Here is a 14,436-nt window from a genome sequence, read left to right on the forward strand (position 1 = left end):
CTCTTTGGGATTCCGGAATCTTGCTACTCTTTGGGATTCCGGAATCTTGCCACTCTTTGGGATTCCGGAATCTTGCCACTCTTTGGGATTCCGGAATCTTGCCACTCTTTGTCCTTATCTGGCCTGTTTGTCTGTCCTAATTAGATTGTAAGCTCTGTCGAGCAGGGACTGTCTCTTCATGTTCAAGTGTACAGCGCTGCATATGTCTAGTAGTGCTATAGAAATGATAAGTAGTAGTAGTAGTAGTTAGTGCACTTGCACACTTGAGTGCCTATTAAGGTGTCACTTATCCACACAAGGTGCACCAAACTGCCTTCGCCTACTTAAATTGTTCCAGAGCATAAGGGCAAGAACACTGAAATTACCTTGCTAAAAGTGTGTATGGTATGGCTTTATAGAACAGGTTCCAAATAAGCATTCCCATTTAAAATTAACCTCTTAGACACCAAACAACAAAAGAATGCATGCCCCTCCCCCCCCCCCCCCCCCCCCCCCCCCCAATGGTCTATCACTTCTTTTGTGGTTACATTTTTCCCTGTTTTTGGCCTATATTTCTGTAACAAGTGGATGGCTTGCGATATATTTCGGAAATCATATAAATAGAAATCTGGCTGCCGTGCATGCAGACTAAAGCGCACCTGCCTACATAACAAAACAATGTGGGTTGTTCACAATTGTCCCCAATAAATTTGTATAGGTTTCTTTAGCCACTTTCAAGGGACTTCAGCTTTTCATCTTCTTGCCTACCTACTGGATTATAAAACTGCAGCACGCCATGCGATTTATCAATTATTAATTGTGACTGATGTCATTTTTGATAATTAATTTAAAAAAAATGAGTAACCACTATGTCTTTGCTGTTTAGCAGACTAATTAATATACATGAAAATGAAAGATGAATAGAGCTATCTGGTGCATTACTCTCACAACTCTGTTAATACACATCAGCTCTATGCAATAGTACAACAGACCTGTGCTGAGAAGACTCCACCATTTGTGTTAAAATACAGTGGTTTTGTAACACTGCTATATGTGTACTAGAAAAATCACAGAACTCATTTTACTCAGGACTTATTTATCTATCATATTTATGTACTGCTTTCCCAGACTAGCTCAGCTCCTCTAAGCTTTGCACAAAATTAAACGCACAATACATATTTATTTATTTATTTATTTATTTGTAGCATTTGTACCCCACATTTTCCCACCAATTTGCAGGCTCAATGTGGCTTACATTTGCCGTAGTGGCAATTGCCATTTCCGGTTAACAGAATTACAAATGATATTACACTGAAGTGCGTATATACCTGGTAAAAGAATACATTATGGTATTGCATATAGGTTCCTGAGTGATGGATTGGACTATAACTTATGTTATGTCATCAATTATAGAGAGATCTTATTCGACATAGGGTTAAAGTGGTACTGCATTAAGGTGCGTACATACATGGCAGAGAAAAATACGTTATGGTATTGCATATAAGTTCCTGAGTAATAGATTGGATTGTAACATATGTTGGGTCGTCATTTATAAAGAAATCATTTTCGACATTAGGGTAGAAGTGGTAGTGTTTGTTCATTAATAGCAATGAGGTTAATAAGTCATGTGATGAGAGATCGGTTCTGTCTCGTTCGTGATCAGTCATTGTTTAGTAAGTAGGATGGTTGTTTATGGTATGCCTTCTTGAACAGGTCAGTTTTCAGTAGCCTTCAGAAGGTAGCTAGATCTTGCGTTGTTTTTATGGCCTTCGATAGTGCATTCCATATTTGCGTACAAATGTAGGAGAAGCTGGTTGCGTATGTGGACTTGTATTTTAGTCCTTTACAGTTGGGGTAGTAGAGATTGAGGAATGTGTGTGCTGATCTTTTTGCGTTCCTAGTAGGTAGGTCTATAAGGTCTGACATGTAAGTCTGGTAATTTCACTGCTTTACATCACCTAGATACAGTAGCTTAGCCAGGAACTTCTTAGAGGGGGTACGTCTCCCCTAGCCCCATCACCACCACCACTCCCTCTGTCAGTTCCCCCCCCCCCCCCCCCCCCCCACCGCTTCCACCCCTACCCCCACCTTAAAATCCTCTTGGCGTCTTCACTCAGCAGTGGCATAAGTACATAAGTAATGCCATACTGGGAAAAGACCAAGGGTCCATCGAGCCCAGCATCTTGTCCACGACAGCGGCCAATCCAGGCCAAGGGCACCTGGCAAGCTTCCCAAACGTACAAACATTCTATACATGTTATTCCTGGAATTTTGGATTTTTCCAAGTCCGTTTAGTAGCGGTTTATGGACTTGTCCTTTAGGAAACCGTCCAACCCCTTTTTAAACTCTGCTAAGCTAACCGCCTTCACCACATTTTCCGGCAATGAATTCCAGAGTTTAATTACACGTTGGGTGAAGAAACATTTTCTCTGATTTGTTTTAAATTTACTACACTGTAGTTTAATCGCATGCCCCCTAGTCCTAGTATTTTTAGAAAGCGTGAACAGACGCTTCACATCCACCTGTTCCACTCCACTCATTATTTTATATACCTCTATCATGTCTCCCCTCAGCCGTCTCTTCTCCAAGCTGAATAGCCCTAGCCTCCTTAGTCTTTCTTCATAGGGAAGTCGTCCCATCCCCGCTATCATTTTAGTCACCCTTCGCTGCACCTTTTCCAATTCTACTATATCTTTCTTGAGATGCGGCGACCAGAATTGAACACAATACTCAAGGTGCGGTCGCACCATGGAGCAACACAAAGGCATTATAACATCCTCACACCTGTTTTCCATACCTTTCCTAATAATACCCAACATTCTATTCGCTTTCCTAGCCGCAGCAGCACACTGAGCAGAAGGTTTCAGTGTGTTATCGATGACGACACCCAGATCCCTTTCTTGGTCCGTAACTCCTAATGTGGAACCTTGCATGACGTAGCTATAATTCGGGTTCTTTTTTCCCACATGCATCACCTTGCACTTGCTCACATTAAACGTCATCTGCCATTTAGCCGCCCAGTCTCCCAGTCTCGTAAGGTCCTCTTGTAATTTTTCACAATCCTGTCGCGAGTTAACGACTTTGAATAACTTTGTGTCATCAGCAAATTTAATTACCTCTCTAGTTACTCCCATCTCTAAATCATTTATAAATATATTAAAAAGCAGTGGTCCTAGCATAGACCCCTGAGGAAGCCCACTAACTACCCTTCTCCATTGTGAATACTACCCATTTAACCCCACTCTGTTTCCTATCCTTCAACCAGTTTTTAATCCACAATAGGACATTTCCTCCTATCCCATGACCCTCCAATTTCCTCTGTAGCCTTTCATGAGGTACCTTGTCAAACGCCTTTTGAAAATCCAGATACACAATATCAACCGGCTCCCCTTTGTCCACATGTTTGTTTACTCCTTCAAAGAATTGAAGTAAATTGGTCAGGCAAGATTTCCCCACACAAAAGCCGTGCTGACTCGGTCTCAGTAATCCATGTCCTCGGATGTGCTCTGTAATTTTGTTTTTAATAATAGCCTCTACCATTTTCCCCGGCACCGACGGGCAGTGGAACTATAGGCTGCCTGCAGCCTGTTCCGAGACTTCCTCTGTGAAACATCCCACCTATAAAGGGCCAAGAGAATTTTAGGGGGGGGGGGAGGATTTTAAGGGGAGCTGTGTCTGACGCACCTACCCTAAATTCGCCACTGCCTAGATACCAGAACTGCATTTGCCAAAGATACCATATCGTAGAACCAATGTTCAAGGTCATGCAGATATCAAAGAATCAGCCAGCATTTACTGAAAATGTAAAATTGCAGTGTAGTTTTCTTTGCCAGGTATAATAATAATGATATCCTATGCATGTACATTGCAAAGTTATATACAATTACCACACCAGTCATACTGTAAGTGGGTCATTTTATAAGTGACGAGTGTGTAGAACTGCTTATAAAATTGCCTGAAGGTTATATATACATAAAATAGCTGCAAAGTAAACAGCAACAAGAGGATGGGTGGATGACCTCACATACAATAGGTAGACAACATTGTTGAGCGGTGTAGAGAAACCCTTCAAGAATTAAGCCACACTGCACTCTGCTGCCCGTCTCATCTTCCGCCAGGGTCGCTTTACTCATACTACCCCTCTCCTCAAGACCCTTCACTGGCTCCCTATCCGTTTTCGCATCCTGTTCAAACTTCTTCTACTAACCTATAAATGTACTCACTCTGCTGCTCCCCAGTATCTCTCCACACTCGTCCTTCCCTACACCCCTTCCCGTGCACTCTGCTCCATGGATAAATCCTTCTTATCTGTTCCCTTCTCCACTACTGCCAACTCCAGACTTCGCGCCTTCTGTCTCGCTGCACCCTACGCCTGGAATAAACTTCCTGAGCCCCTACGTCTTGCCCCATCCTTGGCCACCTTTAAATCTAGACTGAAAGCCCACCTCTTTAACATTGCTTTTGACTCATAACCACTCGCCTCCACCTACCCTCCTCTCTTCCTTCCCGTTCACATTAATTGATTTGATTTGCTTATTTTTTATTTTTTGTCTATTAGATTGTAAGCTCTTTGAGCAGGGACTGTCTTTCTTCTATGTTTGTGCAGCGCTGTGTATGCCTTGTAGCGCTATAGAAGTGATAAATAGTAGTAGTAGTCTCTTGTAACCAGAGCTAATATTGTGATGTCATAATGCCTCAGTCCACCAATAAGAGCCAACCTCATCAGTGATGTCACAATGGCTTGATTGTCCTATACTTGGCTCACTTTTATTACATAGCTCTTTGAGCAGGGACTGTCTTTCTTCTATGTTTGTGCAGCGCTGCGTACGCCTTGTAGCGCTATAGAAATGCTAAATAGTAGTAGTAGTAGTAATAGATTGTTTGATGATGATGATGCATAAGATGCAGGTGCTCAGAATATGTGAAAAGCAATTCCATAAAGGATACCTAAATTTAAGCACCAATTGCACTGGTTTATAGACTAGTTGCATTTACGCAGATGAATGATAAGTACATAAGTACATAAGCATCGCCATGCTGGGACAGACCAAGGGTCCATCGAGCCCAGCACCCTGTCACCGACAGTGGCCAAAAGAACAAGCAATTTGTCCCGCCCATCCTAGAAATACTGTATTCCCTCATCCATTCAATAACATTCTATGGCTTTTTCCTCCAGGAAGCCGTCCAACCCTTTTTTGAAGTCCGCTAAGTTAACCGCCGTAACCACCTTTTCCGGCAGCGAATTCCAGAGTTTAACTACACGTTGAGTGAAGAAAAAGTTCCTCAGATTCGTTTTCAATTTACCACACTGCAGCTTCATGGCACGCCCCCTTGTCCTAGTATTTTTGGAAAGCGTAAACAGACGCTCCACATCGACCCCTTCCGTTCCACTCATTATCTTATAGACCTCTATCATATCTCCCCTCAGCCGCCTTTTCTCCAAGCATTTACACGTGTACATGCTAGGCGCTATTCTATGAAATTGGCACGTTAGTCACATGCTGAGGAATTCTGTAGAGGTCACCCAAAATTACGCACTGGGATGATCCATTGCTAAGCATGAATTCTATAAAGGCCGTTCCATGTACCACAATTTAAGCAGGCAGGAGCCTCTCCTGCCCGCTTCAAATGTTTTGAATATTGACCGAAAAGGCCCTAATGCATAAGAAAAGGTACACAATTTGGCCACTATGTGCATATTATGGGCAAGATTAAAGCATAGGAAAACTAGGCATGTGTCTAATTTTAGGAGAAACCCTTTTACATCTACTAATTTAATGGCCTCCAAGCCTGAATTTTGCCCAGATCAGTCAGTTGTTGGCAGAAAGAAGAACAGGGGGGTGGGGGTGGGGTGGGAGAGGGGGGGATGACCAGAGCCATTGCTGCCTGTGGCAGTCTTTCTCCCTCCCCCATGTACATTCTCTTCCAGCCAGCAGGAGGCATTGGCGAACAGTGCTGCTTTCTTGTTGCTTCCTCTTCTGTTGGCTTTCTTCTGCAGTCAGAAAAGAACTACGTAGGACCCCATTTGTGGGCTTTTAAAATGTATTTATATTATGATGGTGGGCCCAAAGCAGGGGTGTGCTGGTAAATTTTTAACAACAGGCTCTTTCTCCGAACGTAGCCAGCTCTGCAGTTGGAAGGGCCAGGGGTGGCCGGGGTGGCCGGGGTGGGGGAGCAACATTTGCCTCTTTCTCCTCCCTCACTTCGTGCGGGCATGCTAGGCATACCTTTGCTGGCAGCCAATTAATGGACTGCCACCACTCCCAACGTCTTGCTCTGAGCAGCATGCCGGAATCCCTCTCACATGCTCGAGAAGTCCCAGCCTGCTGCTCAGAGCTGGAAACAAGGAGCGGGGAGCAGCAGCAGTCTATTCACTTGGCTGGCAGGGCTCAGCATCCCCACCAGCAAAGTAAAAGATAATTCAGCAGGGGGGCCCAAGCCCACATTTTGGGAGCCAGTTGTTAAAGTAGCCATGGAGGGCCCTACTTTAACAACCGGCTCCCAAAATTCTTAAAAACTTAACAACCGGCTCTTGCGAGCCTGTGAGAGCCTGCTCCAGCACACCAGTGGCCCAAAGTATTTGTTTGCCTAGGACCCACCAAAGGAATAAGCTTGCCGTGCATGCACTTTATATTTTTAACAAGCCCATATATGGCAGCGAGATACCTGACATTAATAACCTCATTAGCCATTAGCACACTGTTTTAACACATTGGGATAGATATTCAGCTGGCAGCCCTCAGCGTTTTGCTGACTGCCACTGACATTATCCACAGAAATTGAATGTCGGGACATTTCCAGGCTCCAGCACTGAATTTCCCGGTATACACAGGCAGCGAAAGCATAGCCAGTTAAAATAGCCAGTTCCAGCTTAGGTGCTAACCAGGCATTTTCAGCAGGACTCACCGTCTGGTTAAGTGCCTTTGAATATGCTTGGATAGCCTTGGACGAGCGGTTTAAATGGCCAGAAGCCATTTCTGGCTGTTTAAATCACTTTGAATATCTACCCCATTAAATTTAGCTTCCATCAGTGGTTGTAGTCTATAGTAAACTGTTGTAGTAAACACAGTGGTGTAGGAAGGGGGGGCGGTGGGGCGGTCCGCCCCGGGTGCACGCCGCTGGGGGGTGTCGGCGCCTTGCTGGTTCCTTGCTTTCTCTGCCCCGGAACAGGTTACTTCCTGTTCCGGGGCCGTGAGGCGCCGACACCCCCCAGCAGCGTGCACTCGGCGGATTGGCTCTCCCGCCCGCCCCTCACCGCCTTCCAGGTATGTTCTCGGGGGGGGGGGGGGTGTTGCGCCGCGCTGCACCCGGGGGGGGGGTGCGCAGCGGCGACCCGCCCCGGGTGTCAGCTGCCCTCGCAACGCCACTGAGTAAACAGCAGAGTACTGGTTAACTATTGATGAAAAGCCTATAAGAACAATATCCTCAAGGGCCCTTTTAATAAGTGCCAAACCCTTAGGAGAGAAACTACACTGGCTTCCACTTAAAGAACATATTACGTTCGAGGTCTGCACTCTGGTTCATAAAATCATTTACAGAGATGCCCCGGTCTACATGTTAGACCTCATAGACCTGCCACCCAGGAACACAAAAAGATCAGCACGCACATTCCTGCATCTACACTTCCCCAGCTGCAAAGGACTAAAATACAAATTAACACATGCATCTAGCTTTTCCTACATAAGTATGTAGCTATGGAATGCATGACCACTTGACGTGAAAAAAATGGGCAACTTAACCAACTTTCGGAAATTACTGAAGACTTACCTTTTCAACAAGGCATACCGCATCGACCCATTTTTTGAACTTTAACGTATTATATGAACTGTAATGCAATACCACTGTATCTATTATTCCAAATTTAATCTCTTTATACCTGTTTGCTTAATTCTACTATATCACTTATGTTCTTTATGTAATACCACTTGTATCCAGTGGCGATCCTAGCCGGCATGACACCCGGGGCGGATCGCCGATGCGCCCCCCCACCCGGCTGCACGCCGCTGGGGGGGGGGGGTGCCACGGCGCGCGCCTGTCAGCTGAGTTCGCTGACTTCGCTAACTTCGCTGTAGCTCCCTCTGCCCCGGCCGGAACAGGAAGTAACCTGTTCCGGGGCAGAGGGAGCTGCAGCGAAGTTAGCGAAGTCAACAAATTCAGCTGGCAGGCGTGCACCGCGGCACCCCCCCAGCGGCGTGCACCCGGGGCGGACCACCCCCACCGCCCCCCCCCCCCTTGGTACGCCACTGCTTGTATCTTTCACTCTGGAATGGCGATCGCCATGACGGATCAATGTAAGCCACATTGAGCCTGGAAATAGGTGGGAAAATGTGGGATAAAAATGCAGCAAATAAATAAATAAATAAATAAGCGGTGGGTTTACCACTCTGCAATCTGGAACTACCGCCGGCACCCACGTTGGTAGTTCTGCCCCCAGCGTGCCTCATTTCTGGCACTAGCGGGCTAGTGTAGGAGTCGTTACCATCACATAAATGGGTGGCAGTAAGTACTCCCTCCGCATGGCCACATGGTAAGTGCAATCTTACTGCATGGTCATGTATGTTTTTGCAAAAAGGGCCTCAGTGCGTGGCAAAAAAGTCCCATTTTTATCACATAGTAACATAGTAGATGACGGCAGAAAAAGACCTGCACGGTCCATCTAGTCTGCCCAACAAGATAAACTCATATGTGCTACTTCTTGTGTATACCTTACCTTGATTTGTATCTGCCATTTTCAGGACACAGACCATAGAAGTCTTGCCCAGAACTAGCCCCACCACCCAAACACCAGCCCCGCCTCCCAATCTCGGCTAAGCTTCTGAGGATCCATTCCTTCTGCACAGGATTCCTTTATGTTTATCCCATGCATGCTTGAATTCCGCTACCGTTTTCATCTCCACCACCTCCCGCGGGAGGGCATTCCAAGTATCTACCACTCTCTCCGTGAAAATATACTTCCTGACATTTTTCTTGAGTCTGCCCCCCTTCATTCTTATATCATGTCCTTTCATTCTACCGCCCTCCCATCTCCAGAAAAGGTAAAAGGGTCCCTTAGAATCTTATTTAATTTCAGGGCGTATTATTTGCAGGAAACTACCCTGTTTCCCCGAAAGTAAGACATCCCCCGAAAATAAGACCTAGTAGAGGTTTTCCTGAATTGGTAGATATAAGGCCTCCCCCGAAAGTAAGACCTAGCAAATTTTTGTTTGAAAGCAGGGCTGCCGAGAGCTGGACAAGGCCGCCCCCAGGCCACCCACCCTCCGTCGCTCCCGGAACTAACCTTAAATGCCTCCTTTCACCTTCGCAGCAAGCAGCAGCAGGGCAGACCTCTCCTTCCTTCCGTGCCCCGCCCTCACGGACGTTACGTCAGGCAAGGGCGAGGCACGGAAGAAAGGAGTGGCCTGTCCTGCTGCTGCTTGCTGTGAAGGTGAAAGGAGGCATTTAAGGTTAGTTCCGGGAGCGACGGAGGGCGGGCGGGCCAACCCCGGTCCAACCCAGATGTTTCCCCGAAAAATAAGACAGCCCCTGAAAATAAGACCTAGCGCATTTTGGGGGGCAAAAATTAATATAAGACAGTGTCTTATTTTCGGGGAAACACGGTAATCTAAAAAGCTATGTTATAAAAAGCTGCTATCATAAACAATTGTATTTTAATATAAAACAAAATACCTCATATGTATCAAATTTATATTGCTGAGATGTCTAAACAAACATCCAGTTGTAGTTTTTAGTTTATGAAAAGTTTCTTCAACAGTTATCCTCGTAGTCTATTCCTGAAAATGTTTTGTCAAGTAGTTCAATCAATAAAACTGAGACTGTCTCATCTAGTTCGTGTAACATCAGTATGCTTCCATTTTGCTACAGGAAGCAATACTTACGTGGCAAGAGTCAGGAAGAGGGTGTTTTTATAGACCATTTTGCATCTAAAAAGCATAGTTGCAAGCAAAAATTGGTCTTATAAAATTATGCGGGGGTATAAACACCTAGAATCTGGAGATAAATGTGGGCGAATGATCACACTGCTACCTTGCTGGATGTAAACAGTTGAATGTCACACAAGAACGTTTTGTTAGTCATAAACTAAAACTGAGCTGTGACGAGTCAGAATGTTTATGGGTTAGTGGGCGGCAGAAAGTGCTGATCAACATAAGAGCATAAGAGTAGCCATACTGGGTCAGACCAATGGTCCATCTAGCCCAGTATCCTGTTTCCAAACAGTGGCCAAGCCAGGTCACAAGTACTACTACTACTACTATTAATCATTTCTATAGCGCTACAAGGCATATGCAGCGCAGTACACCATACACAAAAAGAGACAGTCCCTGCTCAAAGAGCTTACAATCTAGATAAGACAGGTAGACAGACAGAACAATTAAGGGTAAGGGAATAAATAGGTGAGGTTAAAGGACAGGGCAAGTGAGTAGTGGTTAGGAGTCAAAAGCAGTGGTAAAGAGGTGGGCTTTAAGTTTGGACTTGAAAACGGCCAAAGACGGGGCTAGACGCACAGGCTCGGGAAGTCTATTCCAGGCGTGAGGTGCAGCGAGACAAAAGGAACGGAGTCTAGAATTAGCAGTAGAAGAGAAGGGGACGGATAAGAGAGATTTATCTACAGAACGGAGTACCCGAGGGGGGGAGAGACGAGAGGTACTGGAGAGCGGCAGAGTGAATACCTGACAGAAGCCCAAATCACGGCAACACTCTATACTACAAATTCCTAGGATTAAGGACATTGCACTGAAGTTTAGGAGTACTGCTGGATGCCTCGTTTTCAATGGATGATCAAGTTTGGTAGTTGTTCCAGCTGCATTTGCTTCTTTGTGGTTACTTCAGCACTGTAGGGCTTTGTGCATTAAGACGGTTCAGCAACAATAATTCATGCTTCAATGACATCTAGAACTGATTAGTTTAATTGTCTATATTGTGGGCTGTTGAAGTGCTAAATAAAACTATTGCAGGTGGAAAAACTAGGTTCTACTTGCTAATTTGCTTTGCTTTAGTCCCTCCAGACCAGCCCAGAAGACTGCTGGGTTGTGCATGCCTTCCAGCAGGTGGTGACCGAGAACACTGATTCTTGTGATAGCCAATAAGAGCCCAGCTCAACCCCTGAAAGCCTCAGTATATCAGAAACAAAGCAAGAGGAAAGGAAGAAAGAATACAACCTCTGTGCACCACTCGGCTTCACAGCCACGGATAGATAGATAGATAGATAGATAGATAGATAGATAGACCATAAATGCATACTGGCAATCAATCAACGTAAAGAATTTGTGTTCGCATTTCTCTTTTTTCTTCTGTCCCTACAGAGAGAAGAGCAACAACCGAAGACCACAAAACAACCGCCAAACAGTGTCACCGAAAAAGAAAACCACAGATTACAAAGGGACAGATCTGGGCCAGTCCAGAAGGACTAAAGGAAAGTAAATTAGTAGGTAGGACCTAATTTTTCCTTCCTTAGCATCTATCCAGATCGTCCCAAAGCAGTCAATAAAGGGAGAGATCCATCCAGCCCAGCTGTCAGAACCCTTTGACCAAACATCATGTCCCGACGTGCCAGAACATCCACTCTGGAATGCCAGACAAACAAATGTAAAGAAGACCGGGTGGCCACCTTGCAAATATCCACTGGAGAAACCAAAAACCGTTCCATCCAGGATGCAGCCTGTCCTCTGGTAGAATGAACTGGCCTCAACACTACTCGATCTGCTAGGAACTCCAAAAAGGGAGCTTGACAAGAAAGAGCATGTAATTCTGATACTTGTTTCACAGATAAAATGACCACCAAAAACACCGTTTATAAGGTAAGATCCTTAATAGTAATTGAAGGCAGTGGCTCAAACAGAGGACGAATGAAAACCAAGAGAACTAGATTAAGATCTCAAAACGGATAGGAATGCTTCAGAGGCAGGCGCAAGATATTCACACCTCTGAAAAATCGTACCACACCTGGATGACTAGCCAAACACTTGCCCCAACGCCACCAACTGCACCTTAAGGGAGGTTAATGCCAACCCCTTCTGAAAACCATCCTGCAGAAAATCCAAAACCCGCGGTAAGGAAGCATACAATGGAGCGACCTGCCAATCATGACACCAAGGCTCAAAAATCCTCCAATCATAGACATACACCAAAGAGATTGAGCACCGGTGAGAACTCAACATCGTACCTATCACATTAGCAGAATAACCATGCTTGTTCAACTGAGCCCTCTTAAGAGCCAGGCTGTAAGACAAAACCGAGCTGGATTCGGCATAAGCACTGGTCCCTGAAACAGAAGGCTAACAGACTGGGGAAGGCGGAGTTCGGGCGCCACCAGAAGACATCTGAGATCTGCATACCATAGACCACCGGGCCCCTTAGCTTTTAAAGTCTCTATTGCACTTTTAAGGCTAGCAGTTAAGGGACTATTCTAGAGTTTACTTTAGCATCAATGTAAAGCAGAACTGATAGTCACAGGAACCCCAGTATAGAGTTTTAACTTTAGTTTTACAATGTCTTCTGACCATTTCAACTTTGATGCCAGAAGATGCATTGAAGGCACGCTAGTTACTTGGAGGTGCTCAAGAAACAGTTTCCCCTGACGCAGCCATTTAGTGGCGAAACAGGGCTTCCCTGTCGGGAATTGAAGAGAGTGCAGGAATGGAATAAGAAACTGCACAGATACGTGGAAGAAGGCTACGTTTGTTTCACCATTCAAGATAAGTAACGGTTTTTTGTTACATTGTATTTAGCAGCAGTGTCTTCATCTATGAGTATTTGAAAGGGTGCTATGGCAGATACAGTATGAAAGTAATTCAAGTGGAGTTTTTTAAGACTTATGATTAAAGAGGTCCCCTCTCTAACTAAAAGGTGTGTCCTTTAAAAAGAGGAGTGTCCGGTTTCACTAAGGTCTTTTTGTTGGATTATTTGTAGTAAATAATTAGCAGATTTTAGTACACACAGCTTCAGCTTTAGAAATGTTAATTTCTTTCTTCATCTCTCTCTCATTCACCCCTGAATAATTCACTGCTGAGTCACTTTAAAGTTGAAGTAACAAAACATCTGTTTACTCACAGTTTGCAGTTAGATTATAATCAGACAGGCTTATATATATACATATTACTATACATTTGTATTATCAGCTCCTTCCATGTGCTTAGATGGTAATGGATGCTCACACCACCATAGATCCTCTCAGGTTAGGAGAGATCATGAGCTCCATGTGCTCCATGTGCTGCATCTGCTGCATCTAACCCCCAACAGGAAGTTGCATAGCTGTGTGACCTCTCTAAGTAATTCACATCAGAGGTCACAGAGTAATCACAGAGAAATAATAGGTGACAGGCAATGCATGAAAAATATAATACATTCCAACAAACCCCTTCTCATGCATAACTGTCATGCAATTATTTATTCATACAAAGTCCAAGCTTTATACGCAGATTCACAAAATGTTCTCTGGATAACGGTTTGGTCATGATGTCAGCTGTCATCTCACTGGTGTGACAATAGTGTAGACTGATGACCCCTTCTTTCGCCAACTCTCGCACGTTGTGGTATTTCGTTGCGATGTGCTTGGTGCGTGACTGAACCTTGTCATTCTGTGACAGTCGGATGCAGCTCTGATTATCTTCCATTATCTGGATTGGTCTCTGTTCAGCTATACCAAAATCCAGCATAAGTTTTTCAATCCACATCAGTTCTCTGCACGCTTCCGATACGGCCACGTATTCAGCTTCTGTAGAAGACAAACTCACAATACTTTGTTTATGACTGGCCCATGAAATTTGTACATTTCCATACATAAACACATATCCACTTGTGGATTTATAATCAGAATGATCCCCTGCCCAATCTGAATCACAGTAACATATTAGTTTTGGATTACTATTGGCTGAAATCTTTAATTTACAATCAATGGTACCCTTTAAATACCTTACCATCCTTTTAACTGCAGTCCAATCTGATTTGGTAGGTGAGCTGACCCTTCTGCTCAAAATTCCTACTGCATTTGCTATATCAGCCCTGTATGTGGTAGTTAGATATAAAAGCTTACCTATGGCTGATCTATATTGGATGTTATCTGGTAAAGGTTCTCTTACTGTTTCATCCTTCAGAAAATCAGTGATCATGGGAGTGCTTACAACTTGGGCATCTTGCATACCTAAACTTTCAATAAGCTCATTTATTTTCTGCTTCTGGCTTAGAAGATAAGAACCATCATTTTGTTTCTCAATTTCTATACCAAGATAGTATGACACATTTCCAAGTTCTTTTATCTCAACATTCTGGTTTAAACACTTTACAATGTCCTTGTACTCTTGCTCACTTTTGCTTGCAATGAGCAGATCATCAACAAAAGCTAAAATGTATGCATATTGTCCATTTGTGCACCTAGTGTACAAGCATTTATCTGCTTCACCTTGCTTAAATCCTAAATTTGTCAATATTTCATGCAATTTTTCATTCCAACATTTTGCACTT

Source organism: Microcaecilia unicolor, chromosome 4 (genome assembly GCF_901765095.1).
Source record: "Microcaecilia unicolor chromosome 4, aMicUni1.1, whole genome shotgun sequence".
Taxonomy (NCBI): domain Eukaryota; kingdom Metazoa; phylum Chordata; class Amphibia; order Gymnophiona; family Siphonopidae; genus Microcaecilia; species Microcaecilia unicolor.